Below are 24,106 nucleotides of genomic sequence, written 5' to 3' on the forward strand. Positions count from 1 at the left end.
TAGAGGGGCACTGTGACTCATTTGCTCTCACATTTCTCAACAGGAAGTCAAATTGATGGCAAATTACCACTTCCTGAAATTACTAGTGGTTAGAATCTTTTTTTCTCCATGTGAAATAAAATTCTTTCATACTGGGGTCGGTGTGTGTATTTCTCAGTTACTCGTCTGGCATCAGCCTCCGCAGTCACACACGGCTTGGCCACTGACGAGGAGCTTGACCCTGGACAAATCAGGTAATCTCGCCACGCCTCTGCTTCCTCTTCTTTAAAATGGGGACATCTGACAAGGATTGTTGCGAGGACTGAAAGAGAGGATGTACGCACACCTCTTTGGGTAGTCCAGGAAAATGTAGGCGTTAAATACCTGGTCCCTGAAATTTCGGCCCCGTCCCAGTGTTCTGAGTCCCACCCAGCCAGGATACTTCCCCTCTATAGAACAGCTTCTTTTTTGGAAAATGTGGGAATAGGACAAGGTAACTTCCATGGCGTTTTTCAGATCTGAGAGAACATGACTGGGTCAACAGAAAGAGAGCTATTTTGAGCCAACTCTGAGAAAGACGAGTTCTTATGTCACCGAGAAAGAAGCACGTTGAGCAGCTTGGCTAGGGTGAAGGGATTCCACCACGTTCCAACCCTAGCAGGAGGCCCTGTTCCTCACAACAGTTGTCACTTCTCTGAAAATAATGTTGATTCTCTAGATAATGACACTTAAGCCACAATGTTGAGTGCAGAGTAGTTGAAATATCTACACAAAGCACATGGTGATGCCTTGCGACATATGCTCCTCTGGTATCTGGTGACCGGGGGCCTTTTAGAGAGAGTCAGTCCAGAGAGGTCTGGGGGGGCGCGTGGAGGGCACTTAGACACTGGGGCCCATGAGACTTGAGTTCAAATCCTTCGCCAGCCTCTGTGTAGCTCTGGGAACTTGGGAAGTGGCTTGTTTCTGAGCCTAGCCCCCTCATATGTAAAGTGGGGACCACAATTCGCGCAGGGCTGTTGGGAAGTTAGGGGTCATGGAGGAAGTCCCTACTAATGAGCTCCTTTCCCATGACTCATTCTCAACAGCAGGGAAGAAGATTTATGCTGTTATCAAATCACATTTATTGAACACACACTGTGGAGCAGGCACTCTTGTAAGTCATTTAGCTCAAACATCTCTGAGTTAGATGTGATCAGGACCTCCTATGTGGCTGAGGGGCTGGCGTGCAGCCTCACGGAGGTCACGGGGGAGTCAGGGCAGGGCTGGGAATTGAATTCAGGTCCGTTTGTCTCCAGGACTTACATCCTAATCATAACACGACACTGCTCCAGGACACACTGCAATGCACGAAATGGCTTCAAAAACATGCACTTGATATTTACAATATGCTCAGTTAAGGGCCATTCCTTCCAAGTGCTGTTATCTCGCATTTCCACAGCGAAGTGCTTTCCTAACTTTCCTTCAGCTTGAAGACGGTTGATTCTAGCAGGAACTAGACCAGATGGTGCTCAAATTGCCCCTCTCTGCAAAGGAGGGGCTTCCCCCCAACACTCACATTTACACACCTGCTTTGCTGGGCTTCCCTTCCAGCCCAGGCCAAACCAGGGGGAGGGAAGATCTGATGGTGTCTCAGCCTCGAGGTTCCCCGGAGATAGTCTCCGCTCCACACCCATCCCCACTCAGCCACCCCAGGTCCCAGTAAAGGAGTGGATTCATACACGCACAGCGTGTCACCTAGAACAGAAAGTGCTTCCCCAAAAGCTTAGCTCACCACCAGGAAATCCAGCTCCAAGAGAGACCTGGGCAAAGGAGCCTCCAATTCTTAAAAGCAGTTGTGTCCCTCCTGTGGTAGACCGGTTGCAAAAATCTCCCGAATCCCTCACCCCTCTCTGCATCCATGAGAGACATGTGGCTCCATCAACCCAGTTTTTGCCCTAGCAACCATCATAAACGTGAGTGAGACCCTCCTCTCTAGCCCCCATGGATGCGCCAGCCAAGCACAGAAGGCTGTGTGAGCCCAGGAGAGCCTGACTCACTGGCAAGAACAAGCTGACTACTCGAAGCCGCTGAGTTTTAAGGTGGTTTGTTATCCTGCAATAGCCAACCCCACCCCACCCCCAAATCCTATCCGGTTATACCAGAGACTCACCCAGCCAGGCCTTCTCGGTTCTGTCTTTCTCACGTCCTGATTTCAGCCCAGGAACCCAGCAGGGAGACCCCACAGGGTGTTGGCAAGTAACAGGTTGGGATTGAATCCTGATGCCCCCTCAGAATCTCAGCCTCTCAGAGCCTTATCAGGACTAACGATATCTACCTCAGGGCCATTGTGAAGACTTGTCAAAAATAGAGGAAGCTTCTAAGTGGTACTGAAATTGAGTAGGTTTTCAATAAGTGGTGGCTGCTAGGAATTGCTACATTGACATTTGTTAGGTTTTTGCCTTCAGAACTGAAGCTCTGTTCCAAACCAAGGCAACGTCACCGGGCCTTCATGGAAAGTGGCGGATATTCCATCCTTTCCTCTCTGTACATGTGTCTTAATAACCAGTGCTACACAAAGCCCAGGGCTGAGCTCTGTGGAAGGGTCCAACCTGGGAGAGACACGGTCCTCATCTCTAGGACACTCGCACGGAGGGTGTGTGTAATGGGAAATAGACATTTGGTCTCTGTCCCTGGTTGCTGGCACAGAGCTCCCAAAACTCTTGGAATTTCCTGAGTGGTAGGAATGTCTTTACTTAAGTTATTCATAACAAGCCCCTTTCAGTTGTAGCTGAGTCTGTGCTAGTGAGGTGACTCTTGGCAGGCCCCTGGAGAGCTTCAGGGTGAGGGCTGGCGTACAGAAGGAGCGAGGCATGATAGGAGGGCTGGAACTAGTGTCTGAAGTGGGGGCAGCCCTGTGAGACTGAGCCCTTAAGCTGTGGAGTCTGCCTTAATTCTGGATGGCCGGTGTCACAACTGAATTGAATTGAATTGTTGGGCACCCAGTTGGCGTCACAGGATCAGAGAGGGTAAGACAGATGTCCAAGGCTGTCTGCCCTACTCTAGGTGTGAGCCCTCAAGAGCAGGGCCTGTTGTATTCCCTTCTGGGCCTATGTCCAGGGGGGTCTGGGAGAGGGCAGGGAACAGGGGTTTGTGCAGGGTCCCTAGTCTGTCCCAGGGCAGGGCACTGGGGAACAGCTCAGTCCTGTGCCCATGGCATCTTACTCTTCTTTCCAAATTTTCAATTTTGAATTTTAGTCTCCACCACATCCCAAATGGGATATTACAAAAGATCTCAACCCAGTTTGGGCACAGACTGTGAGGGACCCTGGGTGGGGCTGGGCATTTTGGTCCCTGCCGACAGTGTGGCTGACTGAAGAGGCGTGGGGGCCCTCATTCAGGCAGTGCACTGTTCAACAAGCTGTAGGGTCTGGGCCTGGGGCTGGCTCAGCCTGGAAGAAGGGGCACCTTTGTCATTTGCAGAGAGGCACTAGAATCAGGGCTGTGGCCCTGCACTGTGAGTTGCCTGGAGAATCAGTCCTAAGGCGAAGGCCAGAACACGGTACTCTAGGGTTCAAAGAAAGGGGGGCAATGGCCAGAAGTGCCAGCATGGGGACTGATATCAGGCCTATTTCTCTTCCTTGCAGTGGGCATGTGAATCAGGCCTTGGAGCTCCCCAGGCTGCCTGACCAGCCACCTCTCTGTTCAGGATGGCCTGGCTCTCCCAGCCCTGCACTCACACGGTCTCAGAACCAGCCCTGACGTGGCAAGGAGCACACTGTGCCCTGGTGGCAGTGTCTTCCCTTAGTGTAGCTGTTACAACCATGCCTTTAGCAGTTACCGTTTGCTGAGATACACCACGTGCCAGGCCCCATCGTCATGGTTCACACACATCACCACCCAAAGATGCTTCCGTAATTCCTGTTTTAAGAGGAAAGTGAGGCTTAGAGGTGGGGAGTGATGTGTGCCAGGTCACCAGCTAGCGGGACTAAGCTGGCATCTCAACCTCAGCCTGCTGGGGTGTGTTACCGCAGGTGGCTCCTGTCCATTTCCAAAGCAAGGACGTGGGCACAGGTGTCTACCATATGGTACCTGCGTGATGGAGCTGACCTACCTGTTCTGTCGGCTAACCCTTCCATCCCCGAGACCCCCAAATCACTGATAGGCCTAGAAATTTGCTTTCAAGGCATTTGATTCCTCCTGGTGGCCTCCGTCAGCAAACTTAAAGGCTAAGGACTTTTTGAAAGTCATCAAGTCATGGTCTCAGTAATATATATTAAAGCACATTCATAACCAACAAGATTTCATCACAAAACGGGCCTAAACCCTTTCCCATTCTCCACGTGGGCCCTCGGAGTTACCTTCTTTGGTGCAGGTGGGACGTGGGGCAATTTTACAGGGAAGGGATACAGCTTGCCTTCCCATCCATCAACCCAGGGGGTCTGAGCAGAGAGAGGAATGCCACCCTCCAGAGGCAGCCACGGCCTGGTGATGGGGTGGCTACTACCACGACTGAGGGAGGAGCGCAGTGCACACCCCCGACCAAACAAGTCAGGGGCGTATCTTGCAGATACATCATCTTGCTGAGAAAGGTGCATTCATAGCCTTGTTTGTAACAGTAAAAATCTAGAGATGATCTGCAGTGGGCTCTGCTGTGCCACCCAGATGCCCCCAGGCCTGAAGGTTCTAGTCCCCCAGCTGCTGACATGTAGCCCTCAGCCTTTGCCTCTGCTGGAAATTTCCTCACACAAGGTACACTCCCTTCTTGGGCACAGCTTCCAGCAATGGCTGGTCATTGTGGGGTAAAGAGGCCTGGGCTTTTTGCCAACTTGGCAAAGCCCTGAAGGCCCACCCCAGTCTCAGCGGAGTGTGCAGCCGATGGAGGCCATCGTTGTGCCTGCATCACCGTCCAACTTCTCCCTTTGCTCAGTCCTGCTTCCTGACTCCCCACAGGGCTCTCTCCCTGGTAAATTTACTGCATGCAGATCTCCATTTCAGAGTCAGCTTCCCAGGGGACCCGGCCTTCAACACACTTAAAGGCTGATCTATGGGGTATTATGAAATAACTGATGCTATAATCATATAGTGGACATTATACAGCTTTAAGAGCTGGTTGTTAAACTGTGTGCATGCTCCAGTTCCACCTGTGTTCTTATCAAAAGGAAAGATGCATATATGTGTCAAAATTTTTTGGAGATAACAGTGGTTGTCTCTGCAGAGTGAGAATGGAAGTTTGGAGTCCTTTGCTTTCTGCTTTGCACTTTTCTACGCTGTTTGAATTTTTCCCCTGAGCATGCAATAACTTCTATAGTGATAATTCAAAAGAAGCACAGATCCAGTAATTGAGGGGTTGGGAAGCAGTGAAATGTAGAATTAGGAGAATTAGAGAGAGGAATACGAGCAGTGGTTGGTGGTCAAGCCCTGTCCAGCTGCAGGGTGACCAAGGTTCTAGTTTGCCTGAGATTATCCTGGTTTTAGCACCAAAAGTCCTGCACCCTGAGGAACCCCTCAGGACTGGAATAGAATCAAGAGTTCAGAAATAAACACTCACATTTATGATCAACTGATTTCAAACAAGGGTGCGAAGACAATTCAATGGGGGAAGAACAGTCCTTTCAACAACTGATACTGGGACAACTCGATATCCATCTGCAAAAGAATGAAGTTGGAGCCCCTCCTTCATACCAGATACAAAAATTAATTCAAATGTATCAAAGACCTAAATGTAAAGTGCTAAAGCTATAAAATTCTTACAAGAAAACATAGGCGTAAATCTTCATAACCTTGGACTAGGCAATGGTTTCTGAGATAGGGCATCAAAAGCATGAGCAGCATAAGAAAAAATATAGATAAACTGGATATAATCAAATGAAAAACTTCTATGCTTCAAATGACACTTTCAAGAAAGTGAAAAGACAATCTACTGAATGAGAGAAAATTTGTGCAAATCATACATCTGATAAGTGACTTGTGTCTAGAATATACAAAGAACTCTACAACTCAAAAATAAAAATGTTCTTTGCAAATATTTTCTCCCAGTCTGTAGCATGACTTTTCATTCTCTTAACAGTGACCTTCTCAGAGCACAAATTTTGAATTTCAGTAAAGTTATTTTTTTTCATGGAACATCCTTTTGGTGTTGGATCTAAAAACTCATTGCTAACCCAAGGTCACCTAGATTTTCTTCTATAAATATTATATTTTGTGTTTTACATTTAGGTTTATCATCCACTTTGAGTTAATTTTTGCTGAAGGGACAAAGTCTGCGTCAAGGCTCATGTTTTTTCACATGTGGACATAAAGCTGTTCCAGCAACAGTTGTTAGAAGCACTATCCTTTCTCCATTGAATTACCTTTGCTTCTTTGTCAAAGATCAGTTGACTGTATTTGTGTAGGTCCACCTCTGGGCTCTCGATTTGATTCTATCATCTATGTGTCTATCCTTTTGCCAATACCACACTATCTTTGTTACTATAACTTTAAAGTAAGTCTTGAATTTGGAAGTGTGATTCCTCCAACTACGTTGTTCTTCTTCAGTTCTGTGTTGGCTACTCTAGGTCATTTACCTTTCCATATAAACTTTAGAATCAGTGTGTTGATACCCATAAAATAACTTGCCAGGATTTTGATTGAGATTGTGTTATATCTATAGATCAAGTCGAGAAGAATTGACATCTTAACAATATCGAGTCTTCCAACCCATGAACACAGAATATTTTTCCATTTATTTAGATCCTCTTTGATTTCTTTCATTAGACTTTTGTAGTTTTCTGCATATCTATCCTATATATATTTTGTTAGATTTATACATATGCATTTCATTTTTTATTCTAATAAAATAGTATTGTGTTTTTATTTTCAAATTCCACTTGTTCACTTTAAACAATTACAAAGGAAAGCAACTGACTTTTATATATTAACCTTGTATCCTGTGACTTTGTGATAATTGCCTATTAGTTCCAGGACTTTTTTTTTTTTGGTTGATTCCTTGGGATTTTCTGCATAGCCAATCCTGTCATCTGTGAAAAAAGTCAGTTTTGTTTCTTTCTTCCCAATCTGTATAACTTTTATTTCCGTTTCTTGTCTTATTGTATTAGCCAGGACTTCTAGTACAATGCTGAATAGGAGTGGTGAGAGGGAACATTTTTGCCTTGTTCCCAACATAGGGGGAACATATCTAGCTTCTCACCATTAAATATAATGCTAGCTGCAGGCTTTTTGTAGACGTTCTTTTTCAAGTTGAGGATGTCTCCTTCTATTCTTAGTTTGCTGATAGTTTTTATTATGAATATGTGTTGAATTTTTGTCAAATGTTTTTTCTGTATCAATCCATTTGATCATATGATTTTTCTTCTTTAGCCTGTTGATGTGGTGGGTTACATTAATAGTTTTTTGAATGTTAAACTATCCTTGCACATCTAGAGTAAGTCCTACTTGGCTGTGGTATATAATTCTTTTTATACATTGTTGGATTCATTTTGCTAATACTTTGTTGAGGGCTTTTGCATCTATGTTCATAGAAGATACTGGTCTGTAGCTTTCCTTTCTTGTTTTTATCTGGTTTGGGTATTAGGGTACCCCAAGGGTAATGCTAGCCTTATAGAATAAGTTAGGAAGTGTTCCCTCTACTTCTATTTTCTGGAAAAGATTGTAGAGAATTGGTATCATTTTTTCCTTAAATGTGTGATAGAATATATCAGTGAAACCATGGGCCTGGTGCTTTGTTTTCTTGAAAATTGTTAATTATTGATTCAACTTCTTTAATAGTTATAGGCCTATTCAAATTACCTATTTCTCCTTGGTATATCAATTATACTTCTTAAAAAATTCTTTTTTGTGGTTACCCTAGAGTTTGCAATATCTGTTTATAGCTAATCTAAGTCCACTCTCAAATAACACTATACTGCTTCACAAATAGTGCATGTTCCTTATAACAATTCCTCTTTTCTGTTCTTTCTGACATTGCTGTCATTCATTTCAGCTATCCATATACTATAATCACCCAATACATTGTTACTATTACTACCCTGAGCAGTTATCTACTAGATCAGTTAAGAATAAGAAAAAGAAAAGGTTTTATTTTACCTTCACTTATTCCTTCTCTGATAGTCTTTCTTTATGTAGATCTGAGTTTCTGACCTATACCATTTTCTTTCTTTTTGAAGAACTTCTTTTAACATTTCTTGCTGGACAGGTCTACTGGTGATGAATAACCTCAGTTTTTGTTTGTCTAAGAAAGTCTTTATCTAGCCTTCACTTTTGAAGAATAATTTCACTAGATATTGAATCCTTTATTGGTGGGCATTTTTCTTCCAACACTTCAAATATTTCACTCCAATCTCTTCCTGCTTACATGTTTCTGATGAGAAGTCTGATGTAATTCTTATCCCTGTTCCTCTAAAGATAAGGTGGTCCCTCCCACCCCCAGTTTCTTTCAAGATTTTCTCTGTCTTTTGCTTTCTGCAGTTTGAATATGATATGTCATATATATGAATATGATATGCCATATGTATACACACACACACACACACAATTTTATCCTAGATGGCGTTCTCTGAGCTTCCTGTCAGGAGTTGGCCAAACTGCAAAGTTTAGAGTCAGCTATCAAGTTTGAGGGCACACAATCCTCCACAAGACCACCCTCACTTCTGACACCAACCACAAGTTTGGAGGTGTACCCAAAATCACCCTCAGGCTCAATAATTTGCTAGAAGGACTCATAGAACTCACTGAAAGCCATTATACTCACAGTTATGGTGTATTACAGGGAAAGGATACAAATTAAAATCAGCCAAGGAAGAGATGCATAGGGCAGAGTCTGGGAGGGTTCCATTGTCCTCTCCCATGGAGTCAAGACATATTACCCACCCAGCATCAACGTGTGACAATATGCACAGAGTATTCCCAACCAGGAATTGCTCACTGGAGCCTCAGTTTTCAGAGTTTTTATTTAGGCTCCATTACATAGGCATGCTTGATTGATTGATTGATTGTTCACCTGGTTCATCTCAGCCTCCAGGTTGACTGATACTACATGACTTAAAGCTTCCATCTTAAATCATACAGTTGGTCTTTCCGGCTTGGGCAGCCTCTACTCCAAGACTATCAGGCACGGTTAGCAACACTCTAGCAACACTAGATCTGATGTAGCCAACCCTTCCCCTGAATGAAGACACTTCTATCAGATATGACAGAGATTACCTCCTGGAAGCCAAGAGCAAAGTCCAGCCCTCTTTCTGGGCAAGATTAAATTCTCTACTTCACAGTCACTAATTTTGGAAAATTCTTGGCTATTATTATTTCAAATATGTCTTCAGTTCTTTTCTCTCTTTCTCCTCCTTCTGGTATTCCAATTATGTGTTTATTATACCTTTTGAAATTATTCCACAGTTCTTAGTTCTTCTGTTCTGCTTTTTTGTTGTTTTTTCTCTTTGCATTTCAGTTTGGAATTTTTTATTGACATATCTTCAAGTTCACTGGTTCTTTCCTCGGCTGTGTTCAGTCTACAGATGAGCCCATCAAAGCCATTCTTCCCAGTTTTGATTTCTAGCATTTCCTTTTGATTCTTTCTTAGAGTTTCCATCTCTCTGCTTACATTAGCCATCTGTTCTTGCATATTGTTTACTTTTTCTATCAGAGTCTTTAACATACTAATCTCAGCTAGTTTAGATTCTCTATCTGATAATTCCAAAATCTCTGCCAAACTGAGCCTGGTTCTGATGCTTGGCTAGAGTAGGCTGGAGTTGGGTATTTCCCTTCCCCCAGGTCAGTTAGGCTCTGACAATACTCCAGCAGGTTAGGCTCTGGTTAACTAGTTTCCCCTGAGGGCAGGCCGTGTTAAGAAGAACAGAGTGCTCTGATTTATTTCAAAATGGTTCCTTTTCCCCTCCTCCTGCTGGAAGCATGAGGGGATTTTTCTCTGATATTTACTGTGGGAACATGGTTGAGCTTCTGGAGATAAATCTCACTATATTGTGGGGGCCTCCCATGACTGAGCTGTCCACACTGAGCCTCCAGGAATCTGTCAACTACAGTTCACATTTCCCTCCCCGGCACTGGTTCCCACAGTAGTTCCCACTCATGAGTCTGCCCCAGTGAGTCGTGACACCCTGTACGTGCGTGTCTGCCTCCAATCTTGGGGGCACTGAGTTACCCTGTGTCCCCCCCTCTCTCATGGATCTTAGAAGAGTTGTTGATTTTTCAGTCTGCTCAGCTTTGTACTTGTTGTTAGGATGGAGTGGTGACTTCCAAGCTCCTTATAAGTAGAACTGTCTAATGCTTAGCTTATCTCTTCAGGCTGTGTTTTTTATTGCCTTTTAGCATGTTTTATAATTCTTTTTTGGAAGCCATATATAATGTATCAGGTCATAGGAACTGAGGTAAATAGGTCTTAGTTTGAGGTTTTATGTTAATCCAGCTAGGAGCTATGCTGTGTTTAATGTTTATTGTGCCTGTAGGTGCCAGAGGCTTCAGTGTTCTCTAGTATCCTTGTTTTTTTCTCCTCTGTTGTCTTGGGGTTTCCCTAAGGACTCCTTCTTAAATAGAGTCTGTGCCTCACAGCTCTTTCAGTTGCAATCCGCTGCTATAGCCCTGCTGATGGGGTGGTAAGGTATGAGGAGGGGAAGCATTTTACAGTCTTATAATCAATTACCAGTCTTTTTCTAGGCCTGAGTCCCTGGTCCCTCAGAAGTAGCCTTTTTTTCCCTTTCCTTAGGTGGGAGAGAAGTCTAGAGGAAGCTGGAGTTGGCTAACTCCCTTCTGCCAGGTAGTTAAGGCTCTGATAAGTTGCTTTACTTGGGGGGCAGGCCTTTGTTATGGAGAACACTCTGATCATATTCCAGAATGGTTAATTTTCCCTTCCCTCTGCTCAAAACACATGGGGATTTTTCTTGATTCTTCATCTTGAGAATCTGGTGGAGTTCCTGGGGGGAAAAGCCCATGAAAGCGTGGGGGCTTCCTCTGCAATACTGAGCCCTGGGGGTTCTCACTCTCAAGCCAATCTGCACTCAGCCTCCAGCAATTAGTCAAATTTACCATTTAAGTGTCTTTACCAGTTTATGGTGCCAGTGGCTTCTGCTCAGGTAAGCTGATCTTGGCTGTTATTTTCTGAATTTCCCTATGTCTCTAGATTTGGGGTGTTGGTTTGCCCTGTGACCTCAATTCTCTGATGGGTCTAAGAAAAGTCATAGATTTTAAGTTTGTTTATGTTTTTTCTTTTTGTACCGTTGGGAGCGACAATTTCTAAGCTTTTTACATGTCAAAGATGAAACTAGAAACTGGGGTTTTTAAATTTTTATAGCTGCTGCCTAAGACTATTCTTTTTTGAACATCTTCTACTGCACCTCGCGCCCCACCAGCCCCTGGAAGATCCTGATTCACCCCCCAGAGGCCCATGACCCACATGGAAGACTTCAGAGAACAACTTCCTTCAGATCCCTCCATTAAGTTATGACAAGTGACGAAGCTGAACGCCAGGAAGCAGGGATTTTTATCAGTTTTGTTATCTGCTATATACCTAGTGCCTTGAATAGTGCCTGGCATAACAAATGTGTGCTGAGTGACTGAATAAATCATTAACCCTTCATTAGGGAACCACTGAGTCAAATTCCCAGGCCTGGCCACCTTTAATGGCCCCAGCTAGCTCTCATCTCTATGACTGTCCACTCTGGGACCCTCAGGTGACTGGTCTTGGGTTTGCATTCCCTGAACACTGGAGAAGTAAGACTGGGTGCCTGGCTCCAAGTACAGGGTCCCTGTGTCCCTACACAGAGGCTCCATCAGGAGCAAGCCCAGGATTCCACTTTCTTTTAAAAAAATTCCCCAAGGTAACAGTTCACAGCCAGAGATTAACAGTAGGATCCAATGGTTTGTCTGGAAGGGAATTCCTATTCATTCAGGAATTACCCTGTGTCCTTCCTTGAACTCTGTTTTTTATTAGATATATAATCCTTATAACAGTTCTGTGAGAGATGGCTTATCATGATCTCCCTATTATAGTGAGAAACCCAAGTGGAGAGATCATATCACTTGAATAAGACCACGGAGTAAGTGGTGGAACTAGGATCTACATGGAGACCTGGATTTCTCTAAAGGCTATTTTTATCTTTTCAGAACTGGTAAAATGATGTTAGCAGCAGAGTGGGAGGGTTGACTTTCCCTGTGCACTGGAAAGTTAACAGGAACTGGATCAAGAGGAGGAGGGAGCAGAGGTCTGGGGAGAGGAGGGAGGAGCCTTTCCTAACGTAGCACTGGGCTGAGCTGGGCTTCAGGATGCCCTGACTCTTAGATGGCATTTAGGCCAGGTATCTGAAAGTCAATGCCATGGCTTCTATGTCCCTCTGTTCATCCTCACCTTCCTCCTAGGCCAGCAGGATGCCGCTTCCTCCCATCCTTGTTTCTATGGTAACTGGCTGGTGTTCTTACCTGCCAGTCGTCTGACATGTTGAGAGATGCCTGTTTGTACCACTAACCCAGTCATGCCATGGGGAGCCAGATGGGTACACACTCCAGACCTTGGTGGAGATGTCACAGCTATGGCCAAGGGTGCAGCTGATGTCCCTAAAGGCAGAAGTGCAGTGACGAATGCACAGTAGAGATGGCTCAGCTCAGGTCTGGGTTGAGTCCTGCCTCTGCCGCACACTAGCTGTGTGCCCTTGGGAGTCAGTAAACTTCCCGAGTCTCAGCTTCCTTGTCTGGTCACAGGGAGGCCACTCCGCCCCCACAGAGCTGGGACAGTGTTAAATGAGACCACATGGGAGGCTGAGCTGCAGAACGCAGAGCTACTGTGAGCCCTCACTGCGGCTGCGATTTCGCAATCATTCTCAGGGTCAAGTCATTTCTCCCAGATGCGCAGGAACAGAAATCAGCGTAGGATGGTTCCCTAAGGAAAACCCCTGAATCAGCCCCTCTTTGGCTAGGTCGCTGCGGGTGGGTGAGTGTGGGCTTCCGCTTCGCTCCCCGGAGGGCAGTGTGTCTGGCAGCACTTCTGTCTAGATGCTCGCTGAGGGCTCTGCCCCGCCTCCTTGTTCTCAGGGCACAGACACCTCACTGTCGCTTACGGCAGACAGCTCAGAGCCCAGGAAAGCAAGAGGCTCTCCCCTGGTGTCATGGGCTGGATTGTGTCCCCCCAAATTCATATGTTGCAGTCCTGACCCCTAGTACCTCAGAATGTGACTGTATTTGGACACAGGGTCTTTAAAGAGGTGATTAAGTTAAAATGAGGCTACTAAGGTGGGTCCTAATCCAATATGACTGGTGTCCTTAGAAGAAGAGATTTGGACACAGGAGCTCACAGAGGGAAGACCATGTGAGGACACAGGGAGAAGACGGCTGTCTATAAGCCAAGGGAGGACTCAGAAGAGACCAACCCTGCCAACACCTTGATCCTAGACTTCAAGCCTCCAGAATTATGAGGAAATAAATTTCTGTTGTTTAAGCCCCCCAGCCTGTGGAACTCTGTTATGGCAGCCCCAGCAGACTGACACACCTGCCCTTCCTCCTCACCGCGAGGGAGAGAATTCCAGCTCCCCTGGGGGCCCTAGGAAGCAGGGACCCCTCTGGGACCACCATGAAATAGGACACTTCATCTTGTTCCTGGCCCCTCTGTCTCTTATTGCCCCCACCCGGACCCCTGCACCTCTGCGCTGGGTCTCCCAGGACCCCAACTCCATGTCTCCCCAGGCCCGTGCAGCTCACACGCTCCCCCAGCTTGGGAAGAGAGAATTACTGGGGGCACAGGCTGCAGCTTGTAGCACAGCTTTGGGGGCCCACGTCTCTTCCCTGTGGCAGCTCTGATTCCAGTGACAGGTGTGATGATGGGTTCCCACGCCGGGCTCTCAGCCTCAGGTGCCTCCTTTAAAGCTCCTGTGCAAGTGAACGAAGTCCAGCAGTGCTGGGCTTCCACAGCCCTGGGGGCAGCCTTCAGGTGAGAGAGAAAGGAAGCAGGATACTTTGCGAGCCTCTATCTTTCCAGGACCATGCCGGAGGCATTCCGCACTCTCCCCAGAGTTCCTGCGGAAGTCAGTCTGTTGTTGACAGCAGCGGCCTTGATAACGATAATGCCCCTTATGCTGGCTGGCCTTCCCTCCTTCCCTGTCTCACTCTCCCCGCCCCTCATTCCTGCTTCCTAGCAACACCTCCCAAATAAACTGCCTGCACCCAAGCCCTTGTCTTAGGCTCTGCTTTTGGGGAACCCAAACTTGGACATAGCTTTACCACTTCCTGGCTAGGGGAGCAGGACGGAACGACTTCACTTTCCTCATCTGCAAAATAGGAACATAAATATCTCACAGGCTGGTCGAGGAGTTAAATGAGACCGCCGTGTTGAAGTGAGTTGTAAACTGTGCCAGGTGATCTCAATGCTACTACTTGTTATTATTTTTAGTTGGGTGGTAGTACTAGGTCCTTCCTCATTGCTCTTTTCATTTAAAAAAAAAAAAAAAAAGGAAGAAAACCCAACCTGCCATCTCATTCCCAGGGGCCCTCTGCTGCCAGGTGCAGGTGAACATCTTGGGGAGGAACGGGCGCTAAGGGGTTGACACTGCTTCTCCCCCGCCTTCCCCAAACAGCTTCAGCGTTTATCAGCGGGCTTCTATAAAGTCACTGAGAGGACGCTGTGTGGAGGAGACACCGGGGTGGCTGGGTCTTCCCAGCCCAGCCCGTGTTGGTGCTGTCTGTGTGCCTGCATGTCACAGGCTGGGCTTGGTGCTTGAGCAGGGAGCCTGGGATGAGCAGGGTGGAGGCCTCAGAGCGCCTGGTGCAGCCCTGGCTCTCTTCCAGGAATGACCGCTGTGGTCTGCCTACCTGGCCTCTCCCGCCCACACTCCAAGGGCTGACTCAGCTGCTTCCTGCTCTGGGACCCAACCCTGACCCCCCTGGCAGCATGAAGACCCCCCTCCTTGCTCCTGCTCTCCTTGTACAGCCTCCACCAGAGCCCTGTCCTTCTGCAGACCAACATCTCCTTGAAAGAAGGGGCTGTATTTCTACATGTATGTTCAAGAATCTAGAACAGTGACTGCCAGCCAATAGTACAGGCTCAATAAACATTTGTAGACCTCTGGCTAGGTCACGCCTGGTGGGACAGTGGGAGGCAAGCAGGGAGTGGTCACTTGAGGTAACTGCCAAGAGGCCAGTGGAGTGGGCAGGCAAAGTCAACCGTGGCTGGCACGCCAATACCAGAGTGCTGGGAGGGAAGTCAGAAGGGGCAGGAGCAGGGGTCCAGGGATGGAGCTGCTGGTAGAGTCAGGACGTGAAGGTTAAAGGCAACGAGCCGGGATGGAGTGTCAGTGGGCAGGGGTCTAAGGGGCTGCCTCATGTTGGCTGGGACTTTCTCTTAATTCTGAGAGCTCCTCCAGCGTAAAGGGCCCGAGCAGGTGGGCAGGACAGTCAGAAAAGCTGCCCTCTACACACACTTTGCCACCATCCCTATCAGATCAGTTCCAAAGAAGCTGATCCCCCCAGAAGCCAATCTGGTCTCTGGATGAATGCTGCCAAGAGGGCCCTGCCCTGGGCACCCAGGAGTTGTGAGGCTGCAGGTGCAGGCAGGCCCCAGTGCAGTGTCTGTGGTGTTGGGCGGGGGTCAGGGGCCACGGACAGTTGCTGTGTGAAGCTGGGCAGGGTTTCACTCTTCACTCACAGAGCTGCAGCCCAGAGCAGCCCACAGGGGACGTAGGGCGCATGGGTGGGTGGGTGGGTGACGTTGGTGTTGGTGAGATGGGATAATGAAAGAACAGAGTATGCTGGAAGGGCAGGTCAGAAAGGGCACCAAGCAGTCCTTCCTGTACCTGTCCCTCCCTCTGCACCCCTCCCAACAGTGGCACCTCTACTCTCCCACCTGCCCAAGCCAGAAGGCTAGGCCTCGACTTTCCTCCTTCCTCCCACCCCTTCCACTTGCAGCCAGCCACCAAGCATTGTGCATCCCACTTTCTTAGACTGTTCTGTCTCCACCACCACGATCTTGGCCTAGCTTCTTATCAGCCCTTCCCTGGACTATTGAAATGGCCTCCTACCTTATGGCTCTCCCTATCCCGGCCTGTTCTCCCCCTGTGTGTCAGCTAGCCCTCCCAGAGCCATTCTGCTGGAATCTCAAAATGGCCTTACGTCTTCCATTGGGTCCCATAACTAAAACCAGAGAATAAGGACCTATGATGGCTTTGTAACAGAGTTTGGCTGGGCTGAAGGAAACTTCCCAGGATTCCCTTTCTTGTATGTTTCCCTTTAGGCTGGGCCACAGGGAGATTCTTGGGAAACAGAAAGGAAGAAGCAGCCATTTTGCTGCACACACACATTGTTGCTGATAAGCTGGTTCACTTCATCAGTATGAAGCAGCAGTTGGGCCTGCCATCGCCCCACCTTCCCATGGAGCCTCCTTGGGAGGCTTACCCGGCTGGAAACCCGAGACATCCTCAATGCCTCCCTTGTCCAGCACTGCCAAGCATTGTCTATCTTTTCTCCCCAGTATCTCTTGAACGTACTGTCCTCTCTATATTCTTATTGACTCAAGTCCTCAGGAAGGCTACCTGGCCTCCATCAGTCCTCTCTCTATGCTATGCATTCATTCATTCATTCACTTAACAAACAGTTACTAAAGATATATTATGTGTCAGGCGTCATTCTAGGCACTGTGAAAACAGCTCTAACCTTAACCTTCCCCCTTCCTCTCCTTATTCTAAGTGGTGTTTGAACAGTGACCAAAGGGGTGGCAGCAATAAAGCCTGCAACATAGAGCCTATATCTTAACAGGAGAGGGGAGATAGATAATAGATGAAATAAATAAGGAGGAGGCAAGACTTTGATGAGGTCAGCAAATCTCCTTTCCAAAATGTAACTGTAAATCTGAGCAAAATTGACAAAAACAACCATTTCCATACTCTGGAAATTGACCAAAGGCATGCAACAATCTCGTAAGCATTTAATGCTTGAAAAACTGCTGCTCTTTAGGTAAGAACAGTGGGAGTCTGTGGTGTTCTTGCCTAGGGTTGCTCCTATGCCACTTTCCCCAGCTCAGTCCTCACAGAGGTTCTGCCAGGGTGGGGTACATCTTGGGGACCTGCAACTTTGCTGATAAAGAAGTCAAAAGTGCTTCATTCAACTTTGAGTGGTGGGCAATGCCCACACCCAGAAGCATTGTCAGTGGAACAGACAATCTTGGGAGCAGGTGAATGGGGAGGACCAATGCTCTGAGGGTGCAGTCATTGTTGGGGCAAACATGTTGCTGGCTTAGGCTGCAGCATGTGCAGTGGATACCAGAGAGGGCTCAGGGTCTCCACACACTCCTGCCAACCCTAAGACTGTGGGCATGTGCAGAGGTAATGTGAAGGGCCCAGCAGAAAGTAGAAGCCAGGGTAGACAGCGTGAACTTTGAGAGCATTTCCCTACTTCACACAGATCTGTTGGCAGAGAATGGAAGCTTTACTGGCTCAAGGTTTGAGCATAACATCTGTCCAATCATTGGCTGATCACTGAATTACACAGAAACAGGGGTGACCCCTAGGAAGCCAGGCTTAAAAACAGAAGGAAGAATAAAAAACAAATATAAGCAGAGATATTAGTGGCTGCATAGTGTGTGTTGGGGGACAGATTTAACAGATTTATCCCACGCAAGTTACCAAACAAATAATTCAATAACAACAACGTTATTTATATAGGTAAATCAGAATCCAGAGTTCCTACAATACGTTATATAAAATGCCCAGTTTTTAACAAAAAAGTTATGAGATGTACAAAGGAAAAGGAAAGTGTGATTCACGCTCAGGAGAAAAGTCAACAGAAACTCTCTGAGTGTTCCCAGATTTTTTACTTAGCAGACAAATACTTAAAATAAAAACTATGGGGGCCGGTCTGATGGCGTAGTGGTTAAGTTTGTGTGCTCAGCTTTGGCGGCCCAGGGTTTGTGGGTTCAGATCCTGGGCACAGACCTGTGCACTGTTTCTCAAGCCACACTGTGGCAGGTATTCCACATGTAAAGTGGAGGAAGATGGGCATGGATCTTAGCCCAGGGCCAATCTTCCTCAGCAAAAAGAGGAGGATTGGCAACAGCTGTTAGCTCAGGGCTAATCTTCCTCACCAAAGGAAACATGTTTAAAGAATTAAAGGGACATATGACAATAATGAAGCAACAAATAGAGAATCTCAATGATATAGAAAATATAAAAAAACAAATGGAATTTCTTGAGTTGAAAGTTCTATAACTGAAATGAAAAATTCACTATAGGGGCTCAACAGAAGATTTAAGATGGTAGAAGAAAGAATACGTGATCTTGAAGACAGAGCTATAGAAATGATCCAATCTGAAGAACATAGAGAGACATAGAACAAAACACTTGAAGAAAAAAGAACAGACTCTCAGAGACCTGTAAACCAACATTAAGCATACCAATATATGTGTAACACAAGTCCTGGAAGGAGACCGAGAGAAAGGGAGAGAAAAATCATTTGAGAAAAATAGTGACTGAAAACTTCTGAAATTTGATGTAAAATATTAGTGGTCACATATAACAAGCGCAAAAAATCCCCCATAGGAAAATACAAAGAGATCTACACTTCAACACATTACAGTCAAACTGTTGAAAGACAAAGAGAAAATCCTGAAAGCAGTAAGAGAAAAATGACTCATCACACGGAGGGGGAGTATCAATATGATTAACAGCTGACTTCTCACCTGAAACAATGGAGGCTAGAAGTGTAACCACATAGTCACAGTGCTGAAAGAAAAATAAAAACTGTTAACCAAGAATTCTATATCCAAATAGCTAAGTGAAGGCATTGCTAGATAAACAAAGACTGAGAGAATTCCTTGCTGGCAGACCTGCCTTATAAGAAACAGTAAAGGAAGTTCTTCAGGCTGAAAGGAAATGACACCAGGCAGTAACCTGGGTCTGCAGGAAGAAATGAAGCACACAGGAAATGGTAAATATGTGGCTTAATATGGAATATTCTATAAATCTATTTTTTCTCATTTCTTCTCTTCACATCTTTTAAAGACATAAGAGTGTGTAAAGCAATAATTCTAACACTATATTTTGGGGCTTATAATATATAGGTGTAATATATACATGACAATAATAACACAAAGGAGGAGGAAGGAAATGAAACTACCTTGGAGCAAAATTTAAATATTTAACTGGAATGAAATATAATCTGAAGTAGATTAAGGTAAAATGCATATTGTAATCCCAAAGAAAACACTAAGAAAATAACACAAAAATATAGTAAAAACAATCAATAAAAAAATTAAACAGGGGGGCCAGCCCCATGGCATAGTGGTTAACTTAAGTGTGCTCCACTTCAGTGGCCCGAGTTTGCGGGTTTGCATCCTGGGCATGGACCTACACCACTTGTCAGCCATGCTGCGGTGGCAACCCATATATAAAGTGGAGGAAGACTGGCACAGATGTTAGCTCAGGGCTAATCTTCCTCAGCAAAAAGGAAAAAAAATTAAAGAGTATACTAGAAAATATCTATCTAATACAAAGGAGGTGGTAAAGGAGGAACAGAGGAATGAAAATAGAGAAGACATATAAAAAACAAATTACAAAACGGCAAATGTAAGTCTAACCATATTAATAATTACATTAAATGTGAATGGTCTAAATATCCCAGTCAAAGGGCAAAGATTGTCTTCGTGAAACAGCAAGATCCAATTATATGCTATCTATAAGAGACACACTGTAGATTCAATGACACAAACTGGTTGAAAGTAAAAAGATGGAAAAAGATATGCCATGTAACAGTAACCATAAGACAGCTGGAACTGGCTATGTCAGTATAAGATAAAATAGACTTTACACAAGAAACATTACAACAAAGAGACACATTTCACAATGATAAAAGGGTGAATACATCAGGAAGCTATAACAATTATAAATATATACAGAGTTAACAAGAGAGCCTTAAAATACACGAAGAAAAAACTGGCAGCAGACAAATGAATAGTAAGAGTTGGAGATTTCCATATGCCAATCTCAATAATTGATAGAATATCTAGACAGAATATCAGCAATGATATAGAAGCCTTGGAAAACACTATCAACCAATTTGACCCAATTGATATGCATAGGACACTCCTCACAGAGACCGCAGAATATACACTATTTTCATGTACATCCAGAACTTTATGGGGATAGACCATATGCCAGGCCATAAAACAACAAATCAGCTGGTGACTGCATAAACAAAATGCACATCCATACAATGGAGTATTATTTAGCTAAAAAGGAACAAACTACTGATACACAAGAACATGAACGAACCTCAGAAATCTTACACTAAATGAAAGAAGCCTGATGCAAAAGACTACATAATATATTATTACACTTACATAAAATGTCTAGAAAAGGCAAATTTATATAGACAGAAGGCAGATCAATGGTTTCCTCGGTCTAGGGATGGAAGGGGAGATTAATTGCAAATGGGCACAAGGGAAATTTTCTGGGTGATAGAAATGTCCTAAAACTGGATTATGGCGGTGCTTGTACAACTCTACAAATTTACTAAAAATTCTTGACTTTCACACTTAGAACACTTGAATTTTATCACATGTAACGTACACCTTAATAAAGCTGTTAAAATACGTAAATCTATGAGATAGTGATCAATGCTACAAAGAAAAATAAAGCAGGGAAGGATAGGAATGTCAGGGTGAGGTTGCGGTTTGTACAGTCATTAGTGCAGTTTTCCCAGTACTTCCAATCCTCCCCTTCTAGGCACGTGGTAGGACTGTACTTCCTGGAGCCCTTGTGGGTAGCTGGGGCAATGAGTTGTGAGTGGAGGGCGACATGTGTGACTTCCAGGCTGAGGATGTCATTGCTGACACGAGACCCTTCTACAGCTCAGTCTCTCCCTTTGCCCTCTGGCCTGGCAAGCAGCATCACTTGAGACAACGGTTGTTCCATCAGCCTGGGTCTTTGAGTCACAGTGATGGGCAGGTGACCCATGACCCAGTTACTACATAACCTGTCCCGCTGCAACACACGCAGGCAGCCAGTGAAAGCCTCAAAAGAAGGTGACAGTGGGTAGAAGTCTGAAGGAGGTGAATTTGTGAGCCATGTGGATATTTAGGGGGAAGGGTGTTCCGGAGATAGTGTAGAGCACATGCAAAGACCTGGCACGTCTGAGGAATAGCAAGGAGGCCGGTGTTGCTGGTGCTGAGCACATGGATGATGTAGGAGGAGATGACGTGGTGGGTAACGGTGGCCCAGGTGGAGGAGTGACATGGGAATCCATTGGGGTGTGTTGAGTGAGTGACAGATCTCATCAGATTTAGGGGTTAAGAGCCTTACTCCAGCTGCGATTTTGAGAAGTGATGGAAGGGCCATGGGTAGAATCAGGAAGACCAGTGAGGAGGCCTTTGTGAGAATCCAGGTGACAGCTGACTTCACATCCTGCTGCCACGTCATTCTTTCTATAAGCAATTCTGACCAGATCAGTCCTATGCTTACGACTTTCAATAGCTCCCTATTGCCCACGAGAGAAGAGTCCAAGTTTCTCAAGATGACATCAACCTACTTTTCCTCTCTTATCACCCACCACTCCCCTTCCTATGACTTCAGTTCCCCTCTCTCTGAGTCCCCTCTTCTCCCAGGACACACTCTTGTCTCCCTACCTAGCTTCTCGTGGTCCCCTCACATCCCTGCCATCCACAGCAGGGCAGGGAGAGGGTATGCTCCGGAGATAGGCCAAGTGAGCAAAGCCACAGAGTTGGGAAGACACGGGGAGGGGTGTGATGGAGGATGCCCATTCCAAGCTGCCCCCTGGCCTTGGTCCTGAAGGTTAGCTTGTGGGTTAGGGAGCTGGGGACCTGAAGGATGACTGGATTCAGAGCTGCCTCCTCCTTTCTAGATTCCCCGGCCCAGTATGGGCAGAGGTCACCATCTTTCTTCCCACTATGATTCAGATGTGCAGTGGCTACTCCTGGTGGGGAATGCCCAGGAGGGTTGGCTACAGGGAGAAGCCACTAGTCCCTGGGAGAGAACCAGGCAGGCTAGTGAGCAGAAGTCTGGGAAGCTGGTGAGCAAGGAGGCCGCAGCTGGTCTGAACCGGAAGGATGGTGCCACAGGAAAAGCCTACAAGCAGCAGAGCCCAGGGTGCTGCCCACGGCTGGGTGAGAGTTTTAGCACAGGGCCCTGAATGAGACAGCCAGACCTGGACCGGCCGGCCTCTGGCTTCCTGCTGCACGGCAGGTCCTTGGCTCAGCAAAACTGCGGGCAAAGGGAAGACCTGAAGTGCAGCAGCACAACTTAACCCTGAAGAATCTTTCATTTGCTCCAATTTCCTGAAAATTTCAGTTGAAAGCAAGCTCCAGTTCCCCAATAACCTTCTTCAGAATCTATAGGGAGAGAGAGAGAGAGAAAAGGGAAGAAGAAGAAGAGGGCACAGGGTAAGAGGCGAGGGAACGTGGGGGAGAGAAGACAGACAGAGACAGACAGAGACACAGAGAGAGAGAAATAGAGAGGGGGGGAGAGACAGAAGGGCCGACCCCGAGAGACCGAGGATAGGGGCAGAAATCGCTTCCCTTGTGCTGGGGGACTCTCCTTTCCTTTCTGAAGCCTTCCATAGAATGGCATTGCTGGTCCTTTTTCACAAAGCTACCACGCAGTCTGTGGTCAGATAATGAATTAAAAATCAATTCAATCTAAAGTGATGAAGTGCTGATGCACGCTACAGTGTGGAGGAACCTCAAGGATATTACTCCAAGTCAAAGAAGCCAGTCACAAAAGGACACGTTGTGTGATTCCACTTACACGGAACAGGTAAGTCCATAAAGGCAGAAAGGTTAGCGATGCTGGGGCTGCGGGAGGTGGGGAGCAGCTGCTTAACGGGTATGGGGTTTTCTCTTGGGTCATGAAAACATTTGGAACTGGAAAGAGGTGGTGGTTGCACAGCATTGTGAATGTATGAACTGTTACTGAATTAATTATTCACTTTAAAATGGTTGATTTCGTTACGTGAATTTCACTGCAATAAAAATTAAGCCCATCAAATTCTTTAAACTCAGGCGTCTCACACAAAATTTCATTTGTCCTTTTCTCAAAGGATTAGCATCTATACTCTGAAGCCGGGGGACATGGAAATCTGATGGCTGGAACCTTCCACAAAAGCAGGTGACTTTTCCTTTCAAACCAAATGATGATGTAAACCCAGCTCAGAGGAAAACATCTAGAGACTTTACAGACCCCCAAGGCATTAGGACTGACCAGAGTGAAAGGCCAGTCTCAGCCGCTCCCCACCCCGTTGTAGACAGGGAGACCAGAGGGTTAACATCACGAGAAGGGTCCCGCAGCCCAGGTGCAGTCCAGAGTCGGGTCCGGAGTCCCGGCTTTGTGAACACAGAGTTTGACCCCTCATCCCTACAGATGCCCGCTCAGACCACAGCGAAGGCTGCTGTGTGCAGTCTGAGGCTCCTGGGCTCCGCCTGGTGGTTCCTGACCCTGGCTGCACACTAGGTTCACCTGGGAATTAAAAAATATACTGATGTCTGGGACCTACCTCAGACCAATTAAACCCGAATCTCCAGTGTTTAAAAATACCTGGGGATTTTTAAAAGCTCCCTCATGATTCTAACATCCAGCCAGGTTGAGGACCACTGACTGCGTTTCTCCCACTGGTGTCTGGGGCTTCAGCCATCATCTGAAGGCTCCCAGGTCCAGAGAACACAAAATGTTTCCTTGTACAACCTCCCAGCCAGCACCTGTGTGACCCCCCAGCCAGCACCTGTGACCCCCCAGCCAGCACCTGTGACCCGCCCCCAGCCAGCACCTGTGACCCCCCAGCCAGCACCTGTGACCACCCCCCCAGCCAGTACCTGTGACCACCCCCCCCGGCCAGCACCTGAGACCCCCCGGCCAGCACCTGTGACCCCACAAGCATCTGCACAACCACCCACACAGCACCTGCATGTGGCCCATTCAGAGGGCATCCCACTTCGTCTAAGGCAGCTCCTGGACACTCAACTGGGAGCTCCTGAGCCGTCCTCACTGTTTCTGAATTAACTGCTTGGTTGAATTTTTTCCCAACAGGACGCAGGGCAGCCTCAGGATGCACAGCCTTCCCCATGAAGGACTTGCCTCGTGCACCCGTAGTCTGGGGACACAGCGGTCCTCACAGACTGAATGTGTCAGAGCCCTGAGGCCCTGGGGTCCAGGCCCCCGATGAT

At 46.5% G+C, this 24,106-nt stretch overlaps 1 long non-coding RNA gene across 2 annotated transcripts; it reads left to right on the forward strand.

Moving 5' to 3' along the window:
* Positions 1–144: 144 nt before the first annotated feature.
* LOC147916754 (uncharacterized) lies at positions 145–24,106 on the forward strand. 2 transcript variants are annotated; one of them, XR_015552553.1, is made up of 3 exons: positions 145–233; positions 22,987–23,054; positions 23,970–24,106. It is a non-coding gene; the product is annotated as an uncharacterized LOC147916754 (long non-coding RNA). The 2 variants fall into 2 exon arrangements; XR_015552554.1 differs by lacking the exon at positions 145–233 and adding an exon at positions 22,623–22,703.

This window comes from Ceratotherium simum, chromosome 6 (genome assembly GCF_057802395.1).
Source record: "Ceratotherium simum simum isolate JZ-2026a chromosome 6, ASM5780239v1, whole genome shotgun sequence".
NCBI lineage: Eukaryota > Metazoa > Chordata > Mammalia > Perissodactyla > Rhinocerotidae > Ceratotherium > Ceratotherium simum.